General features: G+C 51.2%; 1 protein-coding gene across 2 annotated transcripts in view; it reads right to left on the bottom strand.

Moving 5' to 3' along the window:
* The window catches only part of WDR59 (WD repeat domain 59), a 1,027,519-nt gene that overhangs the window by 514,223 nt on the left and 497,308 nt on the right, over window positions 1-15,988 (bottom strand). The window lies entirely within an intron of this gene.

The raw sequence follows: 15,988 nt of genomic DNA, 5'->3' as shown, positions 1-15,988 counted from the left end.
AGATGCATACTGGTAAGTAGCATATTCAGTTCGAGGCATGTGGGCTGCTGAATTCATATCTGTGCATAGAATAAATAGCAGTTACCTCCTTAGCGGCGGTTGCCCGTGCCAGCTGCAGCAGTCTGAAAGAGAGTTCTGAGAACAGCCTGTCCTACAGCAGCTTGCTGTTTGGAGTGTACATCTACGCAGTAGTGTTCGGTAAATGTATGTATGGTGGTCCATGTGGCTGCTCTATATATGTCCTCTAGAGGAATGGTACCTAGGATAGCCATGGATGCCCCTAGCTTGCATGTGGAATGCGCTCTTGGGGGAACTGTTAAAGTGCGTTTAGCCTTTTGATAACAGACCTGTATGCATTTAACAATCCATCTGGCTATACCCGATTTGGAAATAGGGTTGCCTTTGTGTTGGGGAGAGAAGGCAACAAACAGTTGTTTAGTCTTTCTAAAGTCTTTTGTCCTGTCGATGTAATACAGGAGAGCTCTTTTGACATCTAAGGTGTGCAGTGCCCGGTCGTCTGCCACTGAATCTGGGTTTGGAAAGAAAACTGGCAGTTCTATGGTTTGATTAATGTGGAACTGCGAGATCACCTTAGGCATGAACTTGGGGTTGGTGCGCAGCACTACCCTATTAGCATGAATTTGTAGGAAGGGCTCTTGAATTGTCAGGGCTTGAAGCTCACTGACTCTTCGTAGCGATGTGATGGCTATCAGAAAAGCCACTTTCCATGTAAGAAACTGTATCTCACAAGAATGAAGAGGCTCAAAGGGGGGCCCCATGAGCCTGGTGAGAACGATGTTTAGATTCCAGACAGGCGAAGGAGGGTGTCTGGGAGGGATCACTCTTTTAAGGCCTTCTAAGAAGGCTTTAATGGCAGGCACTTTGAAGAGGGAAAGATGCTGCCTGTTCTGAAGATAAGCGGCCATGGCAGCCAAATGTATCCTAATGGAACTATACGCTAGATTGCATTGATATAGATGCAGCAAGTAGCATATGCTGTTTTGCGTGGACGCATCTAGCGGATTAATGTTATTGTTGGAACAGTAGATGACAAAACGCTTCCATTTGGCTGCATAGCACGCCCTAGTTGTAGGTCACCTAGCCTCCTTGATGATGTTCATACACTCAGGGGGCAAGTTGAGGTAGCCAAACTCTATGACCTCAGGAGCTAAATCGCTAGGCTCAACTGTTGCGGATCTGGGTGCTGAATGTCTCCATGGCTCTGAGTGAGGAGGCTGGGCGTGAGGAGCAGCCGTTGGTGAGGCACCACTGAAAGTTCCAGGAACGTGGTGTACCAAGCCTGTCGTGCCCACGTTGGAGCAACCAGGATGAGCGTCATGGAGTGCTGCCGCAGTTTGCGCGCCACCAGCGGTATGAGTGGGGCTGGGGGAAAAGCGTACGCAAATCTGCCGGACCAGTTCATCCATATCGCATTGCCCTGAGACTGCGGGTGTGGGAACCTGGCGGCGAAGCTTTGGCATTTTGTGTTCTCCTCTGTGGTGAAGAGGTCGATCTCTGGATGACCCCACTGCTGGAAATATGGTTGGAGCACTGAGGGGTGAATCTCCCACTCGTGCATCTGATGACTGTGCCTGCTGAGCAGGTCCGCCATCTGGTTGTCTTTGCCCGGGAGATGTTCCGCCATGAGGAACATGTTCCTGTGAATGGTCCACTTCCACATGCTCTGGGCTAGGTGAGATAGCTGCGGGGAGTGTGTGCCTCCCTGTTTCTGGATGTAATACATGGCAGTCATGTTGTCCGTCCGAATCAACACGTCCTTGTTGCACAGGTGCAACTTGAACGCTTTCAGTGTCATGAAGATGGCCATGAGCTCCAAAAGATTGATATGCATCTTTTGCTGCTGCGCCGTCCATAGTCCCTGCACAGTGTAATGGAGGACATGCGCTCCCCAACCCTGGAGAGATGCGTCCGTCGTTAGCACTATTTGTGGGACAGGCTCTTGGAACGGTCGTCCCCTGGAAAGGTTTTGTGGATTCCACCAATGCAGAGAGTTGTATGCACGACCGGTCACCAACACTAGGTCTTTTAGATGGCCATGAGCCTGGTTCCACTGTCGTGCTAAGCATTCTTGAAGGGGACGCATGTGCAGCCTCGCGTGCGGGACTATGAATGTGCAGGAGGCCATCATACCGATCAGCTGCATGAATACTTGCGCTGGGAGCGATTGTTGGGGCCTGAATTTCTGAATGAGCAGCTGCATGCTGTTGACTCTGGCAGAGTTTGGCTGCGCTGTTGCCGTTAGAGTGTTTATTGTTGCCCCTAGGTACTGTTGCACATGAGCGGGCTGAAGGTGCGACTTTTGGTAGTTTAGTGAGAATCCTAGACTGTGTAGGAGGTGAATTGTACGTGACATGTGGCTGGCACACTGCTGGGCTGACTTTGCTTGAACAAGCCAGTCGTCCAGGTAGGGATAGACATGAATGTGTTGTCTCCGAAGGTGCGCAGCCACAGTCGCTAAGCACTTGGTGAACACTCTGGGGGCAGTGGTGACCCCGAAAGGCAGGACCTTGAATTGGTAATGCTGATTGTTGATGGTGAATCTGAGATATTTCTTGTGACTTGGGTGAATGGGAATGTGGAAATATGCATCATTGAGGTCTAGTGTTGCTAGGAAGTCGCCCTGACTGAGCAACGGCAGGACCTGCTGTAAGGTTAACATATGAAAGTGTTCTGACAGTATGTATTGGTTGAGGGGGTCTGAGGTCTAGAATGGGCCGCAGGGAACCATCCTTTTTTGGGATTAAGAAGTAGAGAGAGTACACTCCTGTACCTCGTTCTTCTGCAGGCACGAGCTCTATTGCCCCTTTTTGCAGCATGGAGAGTACGTCTTGCTGCAATAAGTGCATGTGCTCTGCGGACATACGACGGGGCCTTGGGGGTAGGTTGGGGGGGTGGAGGTTAGTTCTAGACAATAGCCGTATTGGATAAGTTGTCTCACCCACCTGTCCGTGGTAATGCCTTCCCAGACTGGCAGGAACTGCTGGAGTCTTCCCCCGACAGGTGTTAAATGGTCGGGGGCAGTGACAAGGCGTCACTGTTTGTTGGGAGCGGAGGATCTGGCATTGTTATTACCACGTCCTCTGCCCTTGGCGCTGTTTCCACGGTATCCACCCCTGGTATTCTTTGTATAGGTGGATTGCGTGCTCCCTTTGCTGTACTGGGCTTGCTGTAAAGCCTGTCCTCTAGAGGCTCCCCTATTACCGGAGCGACGAAAGGAACTGCCCCGAACTGCTGTGACTGCAGAGCCCCCATGGATTTTGCTGTCTCAGTGTCCTTTTTAATTTTTTCGAGGGTGGTGTCTACCTCGGGACCAAAAAGGAAGTCTGGGTTAACTGGCTGGTTGAGCAAAGTTGTTTGAATCTCTGGTTCAAACCCAGAGATGCGGAGCCATGCGTGACGTCTCAACATTACACTAGTGTTAATGGCCCTAGCTGCCGTGTCTGCCGCATCCAGTGCGCATTTGATGGATGCATTAGAAATTAACTTCCCCTCCTGTATGATCATTTCTGCTCCCTCTTTGTAAACATCAGGCAGGTGTATCAACAACTGTTCTAGTGTGTCGTAGTGAGCCCTATCGTATCTAGCCAATAGGGCCTGTGTATTTGAAATCCTCCAAATATTAGCAGCCTGTGCTGCCACTCGCTTTCCTGACGCCTCCAAGATCTTTGATTCTTTGTCCGGAGGAGGAGCGTCACCACTAGTTTGCGAGTTTGCCCTCTTCGGGGCATTTGCCACTACGAGGGAGTCCAATGGGAGCTGGCCTTTGATGTAGGTGGGGTCCACTGGAGCAGGCCTATATTTTTTTTCAATCCTTGGGTTGATAACCCTTGCTTTTGTGGGCTCTTTGAAAATGTCCGCAGCATGCTTGAGGACCCCTTTTAACATAGGCAAAGTCTTTGTCGATCTTTCAGAGGTGGAGAAAGTATCAAATAAGAAATCTTCTTCCACAGGTTCTGCGTGCATTTCCACGTCATGGTTGAGGGCTGCCCTTTCTATCAAAGCGTTAAACGCCGCCGTATCTTCAGTAGGCGAGGTTTTGACATTGTAGAACTGAGTATCCAGTGCAGCTTGTGGATCATCAGGATCTACAGCATCAGTACATTGCTGAGGTTCTTCCTGATCAGTGTCAGCCTGATACGTGAAGGCCGCCTGACCGTATTCATCACCCATGTCCTCCTCGCTTTGTGCTGGAGAATATGCCTTTTGTTGTGAATAGCTCTCAACGTGTTCAAAGAGAACAGGTGAGGTGCTCGAGTCTTTTTTCCGTTTAAGAGGGATTTTATAAGCCTCCAAGGGATGTTCAGGTGCGATCTTCCGTTTATGGATGGTAAGCCTGCCCGATTCCGAGTCGATGAAGAGTTTCGACTGGTTGTCGTACGAGGGTTCTTGGAACACAACCCCTTCAGGGGTGGGCTTCGAAGGCGCGGACACGGTCTTGGAAGGGTTGGTGCCTTTGTGGTGTTCGAGATGCTTGGCTCGAGCCGTCGGTGGCAGACCGAATTTAATTGGAGGGTGGCCTGTGGACGGGCCGACCTTCTTAGAGCTTGCCGTAGTGGTCGATCCGAGCTGCTTCGGCAACTCACTAGTATGTTTGTTTGATTGCATCGACTCGAGCTCACGGTGCGTAGCATGCACGGCCTTGGGCGTCCATGCCACCTGCTGTTTCGGGTCGGCTTTGGTCTTCGACTCGAGTTGTTTGCTTAGTAGCGGTTTGAGCGCTGAAATCTTCGGCTCGACAGCCTTTTTGGTCTGGAGGCCTTTGATCTTGTCGCCATGTTTGGGCGCCGACGTCGACGTAGACCACGACTGCGTCGAGGTGACGTGCTTGACGGTAGAGCTTGGCTTCGACGCCCCAGTCTTGGAGGCTACGGTCCCTTTCGACGCCGAAGGGTCGCCGATAGTCTTCGACTTGACTGGCGTCGATCCGACGACCACTTTAAGTAGTTTCGGTTTCGGTTTTGGCTCCGTAGGTTTCGGTTTCGATTTTGAAAGATCGACCGATGGCTCCTTTGAAGTATTCTTAGCCTGGCCTGGACGCGGGGCTATAGAATGTGGAGTAAGATCTTGGCTAAGGCCTTTCGGCGATGCCTCGACCTGAGCCGTAGGGAGCGTATTGTCAGTAGTAAGCCCCGCTTCTGCGGTTGGGCCTGGCTCATCACTGGAGTCGTCATCGACGGCCCCGATGGCCTCATCGTCGTCCCCTACCTCGACGACGTCTTCTTCGTGGACGTATTCCTCATCTTGCTCGTCCACATCGAAGTTGGAGTCATGCTCCGACACTGGGTCCGACTGCTCGTCAGGATCTTCTTCTTCGTCGGCGCCTTCTTCGTCACCGGCCTCGAAGATGTTGACCGGCTCGGGCGCCGACTTCTGCGCCGACTGTCTTGCTGCGCGTCGAACTCGAAGCGTCTTCTTGGAGCGGAACTTCGAGCAGGCCATACAGCTGGCCTCGTCGTGCTCCGGGGATAAACATTCATTGCACACTGGGTGTACATCAATGTGAGGGTATTTCGAATTGCAGACGGGGCATCGTTTGAACGGGCTCCGATCCATCGTCGTCGTAGTTTGGGCCTTTGGTGTCGAAAGTGAAAACCTGCCTTCGACGTCCGGTTCAAAGAACTGGAGAAGAAACAGGCACCGAACGAGACAATACCGGCGCCCCGAAGGCCTTTTGGCCTTAGTAAAGAGTTAATACAAAGTTTCCGAACTGGAGTCGAGAAAGTACATCCGAACCCAATGGCGGAAAAAAACAATCTGGGGATGGAGACGATGCCCATGCGCACTGTAGTCCAGGGGAGGAGCCACCTATCTTGTGATACTTCGAAGACTCTTCCAGGACAACAATGTGCAATCATCCGGACCCAACACTAGGGGGCGATCTATGCACAGATATGAATTCAGCAGCCCACCTGCCTCGAACATATATATATCAGAAAAAGTCCTTCCTGTTGAAAAGACCAGAGAACAACAACGGGGATTCCAGGTGACCTTTATTCGTCGCATTAGGGCATAATGCATTTCGGCGTTTTCTTTGCCTTCTTCAGATGCCTTTCAATGCCTTGGGTCTCACTTGTTTCCTCTTGTAGCTATGCCGGTGCTCCAAATGGTTAAAGTAAAGCAAGCTCCGTCTTGATACTGTGCAGCTGTGGGTCGATGACCCCTAGGACTCAATATGCCAGCATGCAATCATACTGTGAACGGTATCTCAGGAGAAATATAGCGCTTCAATGCACCTTGATGTACCTATTCCCAAAAAGGGAGGAGGACTGGTTTGAATCCAGAGAGTCCCGGTAATAATGACGTTGAAGGCCACCTCAGGTCCCCAACACTTCAACCCCCGATCAGTTCCAAAAAGGGCTATGACGCTGTGATACCACGATTCAGCATCTTGGTACAAATATATATTTATCACATGAAGTAAAACTGGAAGAACAAGGTGAAACTCTAAGAGCACGCCCTAGAGAAAGGGAAGTCGCACAATAGGTACCAAGGGCACCAGTGAGAAGCATAGCAGGACACAACAGTGACAAAAACACCAAAAAGCAACAAGATACCCCCTGATGGGGACGGAATCGTGGCTGCCCGCGAGACAGGCGGGGACACTGACCACCACACGCATAAGGAAGAAGGGTAGATACAGTCCCATACAGACACTGTACAATGACAAGTATCCTGAAGAAGAAGAATTGTACCATAACAGACACAAAAGAAAGTATCAGTGCCTTTAGTTATGATCGGTAACTCGCAACCAGTGAAATACCTGGAGCAGAACACAGAGCCGTGGAATAGGAGTGACAGCCCTGAACCACTAGAGTGAATCAGAAAACATCTGCAGAGGCCAGGAGCGGAAGGACCTGAACCCCTGTGCGTAAGAAGCAAAGGGACCAAAGTCCCCGTCAGGGAAGTGCCCAAAGAAGCAGATTAACAAGGTAATATGCATCGGAAACGTAGCTGGTGGAAACCCCACCGCCCATAGGCAAAAGCCCCACAGGGCCTGGACCATGAGAGAAGACTGAAGCACATCCCCACACTAAGAAGTGACAACACAGCCAAGAAAGGGGAGGAGGGAGACCACTGGCACCCTGCGACAGCGAACATAACCTGTGTGTACACACAGAATGTCTCCACAGAAACAGGAAAGAGCTATGGACCCACCGTAGACTACAACACAAAACCCCCAGGAGAGAACAGCACCAATCCTGCGGGTCTCACTAGAAGGGGATGTCCTACAACATCAGGAAGAGCATTGACAAAAGAGAAGGAGCCGAAGAAGACTCCACAGGAGCAGTTAAAACTTCCCGTGCCAGGAAGAGTAGCTACACAATAGCCAACAAGTACCCCACATAGGGTATGGCACATCCCTATAAAAGCAAGGGACACCTTTTTGAGCCAAGCTCTTAGACAGGGGGCGAAAAAGAAAAGCAGAAAACAGCTGACCAGCTGCAACAAGAAAAGGAAGAGATGGTGAAAAAAGCAGCACAGGCTGTTTGGGTAATAATAAGGCTAACCTCTCAAGACAAGCTCATAGGCAGAGGTCAAAAAGAACCATATAAACAGCCGACCCAGCTGCAGTAACAGAAAAACCTTACTGAACAGCCATACAGTCAGTCTGGGGAGAAATCCCTTGAACCCAGAGACGTACATCAGAAAAACAAAGTGACAACACCAGCACACGAAAACACAATCCACCATCGGGGACTAAAAACCAGGCAGTCATGGATATCCGGAGAGGAGACGCCAGACCGCCGAATCGGCATGCTCATCAAACAAGAGGGACTCATCAAAGGGCAAATCCCTGAGTTGTTCCTGAACGATCTCGGGGAAACTGCCATCGCATAGCCCCGCATGGCGACGCAGGGCGACTCAGCTGGCCATCGCTCTACCCACGGACTCAGTAGTGTCAATAGCCGATCAGATGGTGAACTGGACCATGTTGCAGCCATCCCAAACAAGCTGGAGCAGGTCAGAACGAAAGCCCTCTGGTTAAGAGGGAAGGAGTAGTTTTACGGAGTCCCAGAGAGCAGACGTAGCCCGAGCAAACACGCAGGTCATGTTGAGGGACTGAAGGCTGGAGCTGGTGGAAGCACAAACATTTCGACCACACAACTCCAACCACCTAAGCAACGGTGGAGGAGAGGAGGGAAGCGCAGCCTGGACTACCAGTCCCTGAGCCCTAGGATGAAGGGACAGACAGGCAGGGTCATCAGGAGCCAGCGGGTGGCGATGCGCAACAGTGCGAGATACAGGGTCACCCAATGAGGGTCTGACCCAAGCCCCTGGAAGAACATCATATGATGCCCTGCCAAAAGGCTGCAGAGGCTCCACATCCACCATGCCCTGATGAAGGGGATCCAACAAAGGATCCAAAGGCAGGGAGATAGAGGGTGGCTGCATTCGCAAGATATGTGCAGCCCTAGTAACTGCCCTCTCAAAGACAACGCTAGCCCCCCCCCACCCAAGGGGGGATGTCTACAGCAAGTCATCCGTTGGGGACTGTTGCAGGCTAATCCGTCCACTCAACAGCAAAAGCCCCGCAGAAAAATGAGCCGGCCAGTGCCCCATAGAAAAAACCCTGCGGTGGTGAACCCACCGGGATCACGTCCTCCAGCAGAGAAACAGCCGGGCACGGGACCGGCGTCGACGGACGTTGGGACAGCATCAGATCTGCGCCGCCGACCTCCGTAGAGGACTCTTCCACCCGGTGTCGGACCAGCGTCAACTCGACCTCCACCTAGACAGGAGCCTGCAGGGAGGGATGAAGTCAACTCGGAGTCGAACTCTGTGCTGCAGCCACAACCAGCATCGATGCAGGGATTACCGCAGGACTATGCGAAGACGTGTCAGGAGGGCTAGATTCCAGAATGGGACACCCATCCGGGCCGTGTCCCAGCGTCGCAGCGATCCCTGAATCTGAGTCAAGGTACTCGGTCGGCGCAGAGGGCGAACCCAGTGGCGGAGCCCTGACCTGAGTCTTTACCCCCACTGTGGGGCCCGAAGGCATGCCAGGGAGAGGGGGTGACCCAAAGGAGGCCTGCAGAGCCCTGGAATAGGCCTCCATCTGGGTCTGAGTCGCCCCAGCACCAGGAAGTGGTGGATAGGCGGGGGCGGACTCCTGAGGGCTCGCGTCCGGTGAAGACAGGGGGTGGCGGTCCCAGATGTCACGCTTGTACGAGGTCTACGACCTCCGTGACTTCTTCTGGTGCTTACCTGAGGCAGGCTAACGACGTCCACTGGAACGACTCCGGGATCTACCCTGAGTAGAGACCTCAGCGTGGGGGGAAGAACTGCGCCATTTGCATCCTTCCGCCGAAGACGGAAGCCAGCGCCTCGAGGACTCTGACCGAGACACCCTGGCAGACAAAAGTTTAATCTGACATTCCCACAGGGACTTCGGCTTGAGCTGCAGACAGGCGTCGCACTCGGAGAGTTGTTGTGCTCTCCCAAGCACCACATACAGATCTCGTGTGGATCCGTCACCGACATCTGGCATGAACAAGACGCACACGATTTGAGACCCACAGGCATCGACACACTGTTCTAGACGCGAAAGGTGTCGTGAAGGCCTGCACCAAAACAGGCCAGAGGAACCGCTAAACTCCACATCAGCATTGGGACCCAGAAAAAAAGGAAACTGACATCAGCACGCGTGAGACGGGGCGGGAAGGGGGGCGCGTCGGTCTTATATGGCTCTATTAACGTCACTTCCGTGGACGATGTCGGGGCGGAGCCGAGAGATACCACCCCCTGGTGTGCAGAGGTACTGCTGGGGAAAAAGTTTTCCAGATCCAGTCTGACGCCAGGGGATATTCTAAGTTAAGGAATCTGTGGCTAGATGTCTCTATAAGATTATCTACTTACTGAAAACAGGGAGGGAATAAATCAAGAACTTCTCGCCGGATGAGATAATCTTCGCCTGAGCGTCTTAAATAGAATTGAAACTTTGTTACAATAGCTAGGAAATTTTTCATTCTATGACAGGACCCGAGGCGACGATTGTGTTTGTTCAAAATTTGCTTAACACCAATTGTGCTACATCCACCACCGGCTTGAATTAGAATCTCTTTAAAGTGGAATCCGAGGACCAATCCATCCGTAGCAGTCATAGTGTCCTCCAAAGGAGCCTCAAGCTGAAATGATTTTGAGGCCATTGCCTCTTTCGCTGAATGTGCCCCAAACACTCCGACATTTACACCTTCCTCCTGCATGACCCAATGTACTCAAACTGGTGGGATCATCGGTGAGGAAAAGGCTTTATATAGCTTCTGCAGGCCAATAAGGAGTTGCACCTCGCCTAATGGGTGGAGCTCCTCTGTCATCTCCTCGTAGGCCTGCAAGCACTGCACTACACACAGCTTGAGGGATTCGGAGATCACCGGATATGAAATGATTCTAGTATTAGACTTAGTTTGTCTACTGACTGTAAAGGAGATCCCTTGTGTTGAAAGTACTCTACCTGTAACATCTAGGTGCCGAATGTCCGAGACCTTCTACATGACACCAGGCACAGCAACATGCCAATTTGGCAGAATGTTCTTTCCTCAACAGAAACCTATTGGGTTGCCATGAGAAAAACCGTTTGAGGACTTGATTAAAATCTCAAAGAGATGAGTGACTAGGCTCTGGCGGCAAAGAGAGGCAGATACCCCGCAACAATCTCCACATGAAAGGATGCTTTCCCACTGGTGATCCGTCAATCAGAGCATGGCCTGCTGATTTGGCAGAGCGAAAAACATTAATAGAGCGACAGGCCAGACACTCAGATGAAACGTCAGACAAGAAGTAGAATATATGGACTACATCTGCAGCCACGGGATTCAGGTCCAGTCATATACCCCAACCAATCTGTCTTGTCCAGGCCAATCTATACAGTGTAACCATGAGGTTCGCTCAGGTCTTGAACAAGATATGAGCCTATCTGGAAAGTCCCAGGATTTTCCACCGTTGTCTGCAATCCGCCACAGCATCATGCTTAGGGAACCCCCCGTCACCATTGGTGTGGCCTTTGGTTCAGATCGAGGAGAGTCTGAAACAGGGGGGGAAGGATTGGAGAATCCCACAAAAGTTACATCCAAACTGGGAACCATACTTGAAACCTCCCAAAAAGTGTCACCAATACCAACTCTGCCAGTTGCCTCCACATCTGGGCTGAAACCCTCGTGATCATTCAGAATGGGGTAAATGCGTAGTCCCTCTCCTAAGTCCAATTCTAGAGGAATGCGTCTATATTCATCGCCAGGGGATCCAGTCTCCAGCTAAAGAACTGGGTCACCTCATGGTTCAGGCGTGAGGTGAACAGGTCTATTGAGAAAGGTCCCATCTGTCCGAGATCATCGAGAAGACCCCAGGGTCCAACTTCCATAGACTCGAATCATGGAGATGGCGAGGATTCCAGTCTGCCACCTGGTTCAATTGTCAGGGGAGATACTCGGCCATGACCAATATGTGATGGTCAAGGCAGTGCTGCAAGAAGTCTTTCGATAGGTCCGACAGGAGTTTCGACCTGGTTCCCACGACCCCTCCCTCCCAAGGTGATCGATGTAACACACTGCGGATACGTTGTCCATCTTGAGGAGCACACAGACTGAATTCTGTCCTTGGTCTAGCACCGGACCTCACAGGACCCTGCAAGGAGTCCCAAGCAGGCAATGTGCAACTTCTGTTCTTATTGTGACCAGCTTCCTCCTCTTGAAAGGTCCTCATAGTGCATGCTCCAGCCTGATCTGCTGGCATCAGATTCCATGACCAGGTCTGGATTGGAACCGGAAATCGCTCTCCTATTCCAAGTCTCCATGTGGGAGAGCAATCTTGAATCGCCTTTCTTGCCTCCTCTGAAAAGGGCACTGACTGGGAGGGCGTGAGCCCCTTTCACAAGTGGTGAGCCCTGAGATGTTGCAACGCTTGATAATGCAGTGGCCCCAGGAAAATTGCCTGAAGGTAGGACAACAGTTAATGAGATGAAAGAGGCAAAGCTTTCGCAGCCATATCCAGATTCTTTGCCACAGGAGTTTATACTGGCACGAATGCCAAGGAAGGTCAATCCTCTTCTTGGGGTGCCTGATGAACTTAGCCAGTTAAGTGGCAATCCTGGAACCAATTTCATGGGTAAGGGCTACCTTTCCCTCCAGCAAAGGCCTGGGACATTCCGTTTGTAGACCGCTGTGTACCTCCTTTTGGTGTTGGCACAGGCAGCCTGCAACATATTTGGCCAGTTTATCTGCTGGAGCCCATTGCGCATACCGAGGATAGGCAATGTAATCGGGGTCCATGTCTGCTTCGGTCTAAGACATGGGGTGCTCAGAGGTGTCAGGAACAGATGGGGGGTGCCAAGGCCTTGAGAGGCCTGCCTCCTCATCTGAGTATCCTTGAGAGTCCTCACCCTATCCCATGTCCAGGGAATTAGGTTGGAGATACTCCAAAAGCTCATCCGCCAGCCCCAAGGACCTGAGGTGATCTACCCCTGTACGTTTTCCTTTTGGGCATGTGGCCCCAACTCCTGGGGGTCCTATGGGCGAGGGGCACTTGCACATACGTTGGCAATCTGCTTGTAGAGGCACTGTTCAATGAGAGCTATGGCTTAAGAAACTGCCCTATATATAGAGGCATCGACGGCCTAGTAAAAATCATTGCCCCACAGGAGGAAGGGCAGGGCCTCCTGCTATCCACAAGTGCTCTCAGACATCTGCATGGCACCCGCGAGAGAGCTATAGTGGTGACAAGCAGCACTGTCAGTGTGGTACTGGGGTGCCCAATGAGGTTATGGGAGACTTGAGAACTCAGATATATGGGAGATAAAGGTCCCGGTAACACTGCACCAAAGATTCCACTGGTTAAGCCTGGGACTGTGTCCCCTCTGAGGCTGGCACGGCCGGTATGAAGTCAATTACAGTCCCCCACGGGGCATCATTAGTGAATTAAACAGTACCGACCCTTCAGGGCGTCACATTCAGTAAAATTGTCACAAACTACAGACCCCAGCGCTGGGTTGTCAGTCTCCAGGCTCTCAAGTCTCAAGTCAGATCTCGCAGCGTGCTTCTACCAATCCAATGAGGGAAACTGACAGTCGTACGTTGCAGAACACTGGGAGGGAAGGGGGCTCCAACCGTGCGACGCTGTGCCACCCAGCGGTCGGCTGACCCCACCACGTCTGTGGCCCACGCCCTTGAATACAAAGTCACCTCTGTGTAAGGAGTACAGTAGCATTCCTGGGGCGCCAGTCAAAGCACCACGAAAGGCATAAAATAGAACACGGAACCTGTGTAAACCACAAGGAAAAAACGCTCTTGTGGAGTTGATTAAAGGGCTGTATGCGGCAATGAAAACAAATGCTGTAATACCTTTCTAATCACTTTATAAACAAGTATAACACAAATGAACAAGTTACTTCTGGAGTCTGTAAGAGACATTGGTAGTTATAGATTGCTTACCTTAGAATTACCCCCAGGCGTCAGACTGGATCCGGAGAAATATTTTCCTTAGCACAAGCCCTGCCTGTCGGTGGGTGGCATCGGTCGTCGCCGCGTCCGTCGTTCGCTTTGTGTTTGCCAGGTTGATGTTGCAGTGTCTACTGAGACGCGGCCCCTGTGCGCTGATGTCAGTTCTGACACGACTTTCCACACCAGAAGTGTAGAGCCATGCAAGACACTGACCACTTGGGCACAAAACTTGGGCCCTGCAAGGGAGTCCCTATCCCTAGAAGTCAGTTCGCAGAACGGGGAGGATGGGTGGGGCGGTAAGGAATCTATAACTTCTAATGTCTCTTACAGATACATTGTTACCGAAGATCAGTAACGTGTTCAGTTGAAAGAGACCGTAGTTATAGATTCCTTACCTTAGAGTAGATACCCCAGGAATACCAACCCCTGAGGTGGGTCTGCAAACCAAGTTCACATCAGGAAGTCCTGGAGAAAAGAGTGGCTGAAAAAGCAGTCTCTCCAGTCTTGGCTGTATAGGCAGTAATGTTTTGTGAACGTGTGCAGGGATGCTCATGTGGCTGCCTGGCAGATGTCCACCAGCGGAACTCCACGTCCTAAAGCAGTAGTAGCATCCGTTGCCCTGGTAAAGTGGGCTCGCAGTCCTACTGGAGGTTCCATTTTTGGCCAAAGAATAACAGATCCTAATGCATAGGACAACCCATCGAGAGATGGTACGCTTGTGCACTGCCTGACCTTTCTTGACACATACATTGCCCGCAAAGAGTTGATTGTCTACCCGGAAGTCTTTAGTGCTGTCAAGGTAGAAAGATAGCACATGGTTTGGATCCAGATGGTGGAGTCTCTCCTACTCTTTGAAAGGCTGCAGAGGCGGGAAGAAGGAGGGTAATGGGATGGTCTGACCTATGTGGAAAGAGGTAACCACTTTGGGCAGAAACAAGGGCCTGGTACGGAGAACTGCTTTGTCCGGATGGACAGCAAGAAAGGGAGGCATGGAAGATAAGGCATGAAACTCACTCACCCTGCGAGCAGAGGTGATGGAAAGCAGGAAAGCAGTCTTCAAAGTGAGGAGACGAAGAGGACAATTATGTAGTGGCACAAAGGGAGCCCACATAAGATAAGTGAGCACAAGGTTCAAGTCCCACTGGGGCATTACGAAACGAGAAGGAGGAAAGAGATGAGTAATGCCCTTCAGAAACCTGTTAAATATCGGGAACTTGAAAAGAGAAGGCTGATCAGGAAGGCAAAGAAAGGCCGAAATGGCCGAAAGATAGCCTTTCAGAGGGCCCAGAGCAGAGCCCTGCTGGGCCAAAGAAAGCATGAAGAATGAAGAGGAGATCCTTAGAAGGAGGGGCAGAAAGGGCATTCACAGCCTTTGCTGTGCACAATGCCACAATTTATTTCCATCTATAGGCGTATACCATTTTAGTAGAGGGACGTCTGGCTGCCAAGATGACATTACAGACTTCGGGAGGAAGGTCAAAAGCTGCCAACTGTCGCCGCTCAATCTCCACCCAAGGAGGTGGAGATTGGACAAGTTCGGTTAGAGGACCGTCCCCTGTTGCTGCGACAGAAGATCCTCCTGAAGAGGCAGTCTGCTCTGAGGACTGATGGCCATGCTCAAGAGCTTGGGGTACCAGACTTTTCGTGTCCACCCACTGCAGAATGAGACCTTGCACCACCTCCAATTGAAGAGGCCATTTGTGATCCATCATGCACTGGCGGCTGAGTTTGTCCGCCCTGGTGTTCAGGGAACCTGCCAGGTGTTGAACCACTACGGATACGCCCTGATGTTCCAGCCATGTCCAAGGGCAAAGAGCCTCTTGACGAACAAGTTACTTACCTTCGGTAATGATATATCTGTCAGAGACATAGATTAGTTATAGATTCTTTACCTTGTGAATTACCCTCAGGTGTCAGACTGGATCCGGAGAATTTTTTCGTCAGTAGTACCCCTACGCGTCGAAAGGTGGTGTCAGTCGGCATTGGTCGTGGAGCATCTCTTCCTCCTTAGAAGGATGCGGAGGAGGAAAAAAGGTGAGAAAAGTCTTGGTTTGGACAATGTGGAAAGAAGTAACCACAATGGGAGGAAAGGATTGACGAGTTCGAAGGACAACCATGTCTGGATGAACAGACAGAAAAGGAGGTTTTGAAGAAAGAGCTTGGAGCTCACTCACACTGCGAGCAGAAGTGATAGCAACCAGAAAGGCAGTCTTTAAAGTAAGAAGTCTGAGAGGACAGTTTATGAAGCAACTCAAAAGGAGCGCACATAAGGTAAGTAAGAACCAAGTTCAAGTTCCACTGAGGAATCAAGAAGGGAACAGGAGGAAAAAGGTGAGTAATGCCCTTAAGAAAGCGATTTACAACAGGGGACTTGAAAAGAGAAGGCTGATCAGGAAGCCTAAGAAAGGCTGAAATGGCAGAGAGGTAGCCCTTAATAGTGCCCAGAGCAGAGCCGTGCTGGGCGCCAAAGGAACAAGAGAACCTCTGGGGATCCACAGCATTTGCTGCGCACCATGCCACAAATTTGTTCCATC

Source organism: Lissotriton vulgaris, chromosome 12, assembly GCF_964263255.1.
Source record: "Lissotriton vulgaris chromosome 12, aLisVul1.2, whole genome shotgun sequence".
Taxonomy (NCBI): domain Eukaryota; kingdom Metazoa; phylum Chordata; class Amphibia; order Caudata; family Salamandridae; genus Lissotriton; species Lissotriton vulgaris.
This window is presented reverse-complemented; position numbering and strand designations above follow the sequence as displayed.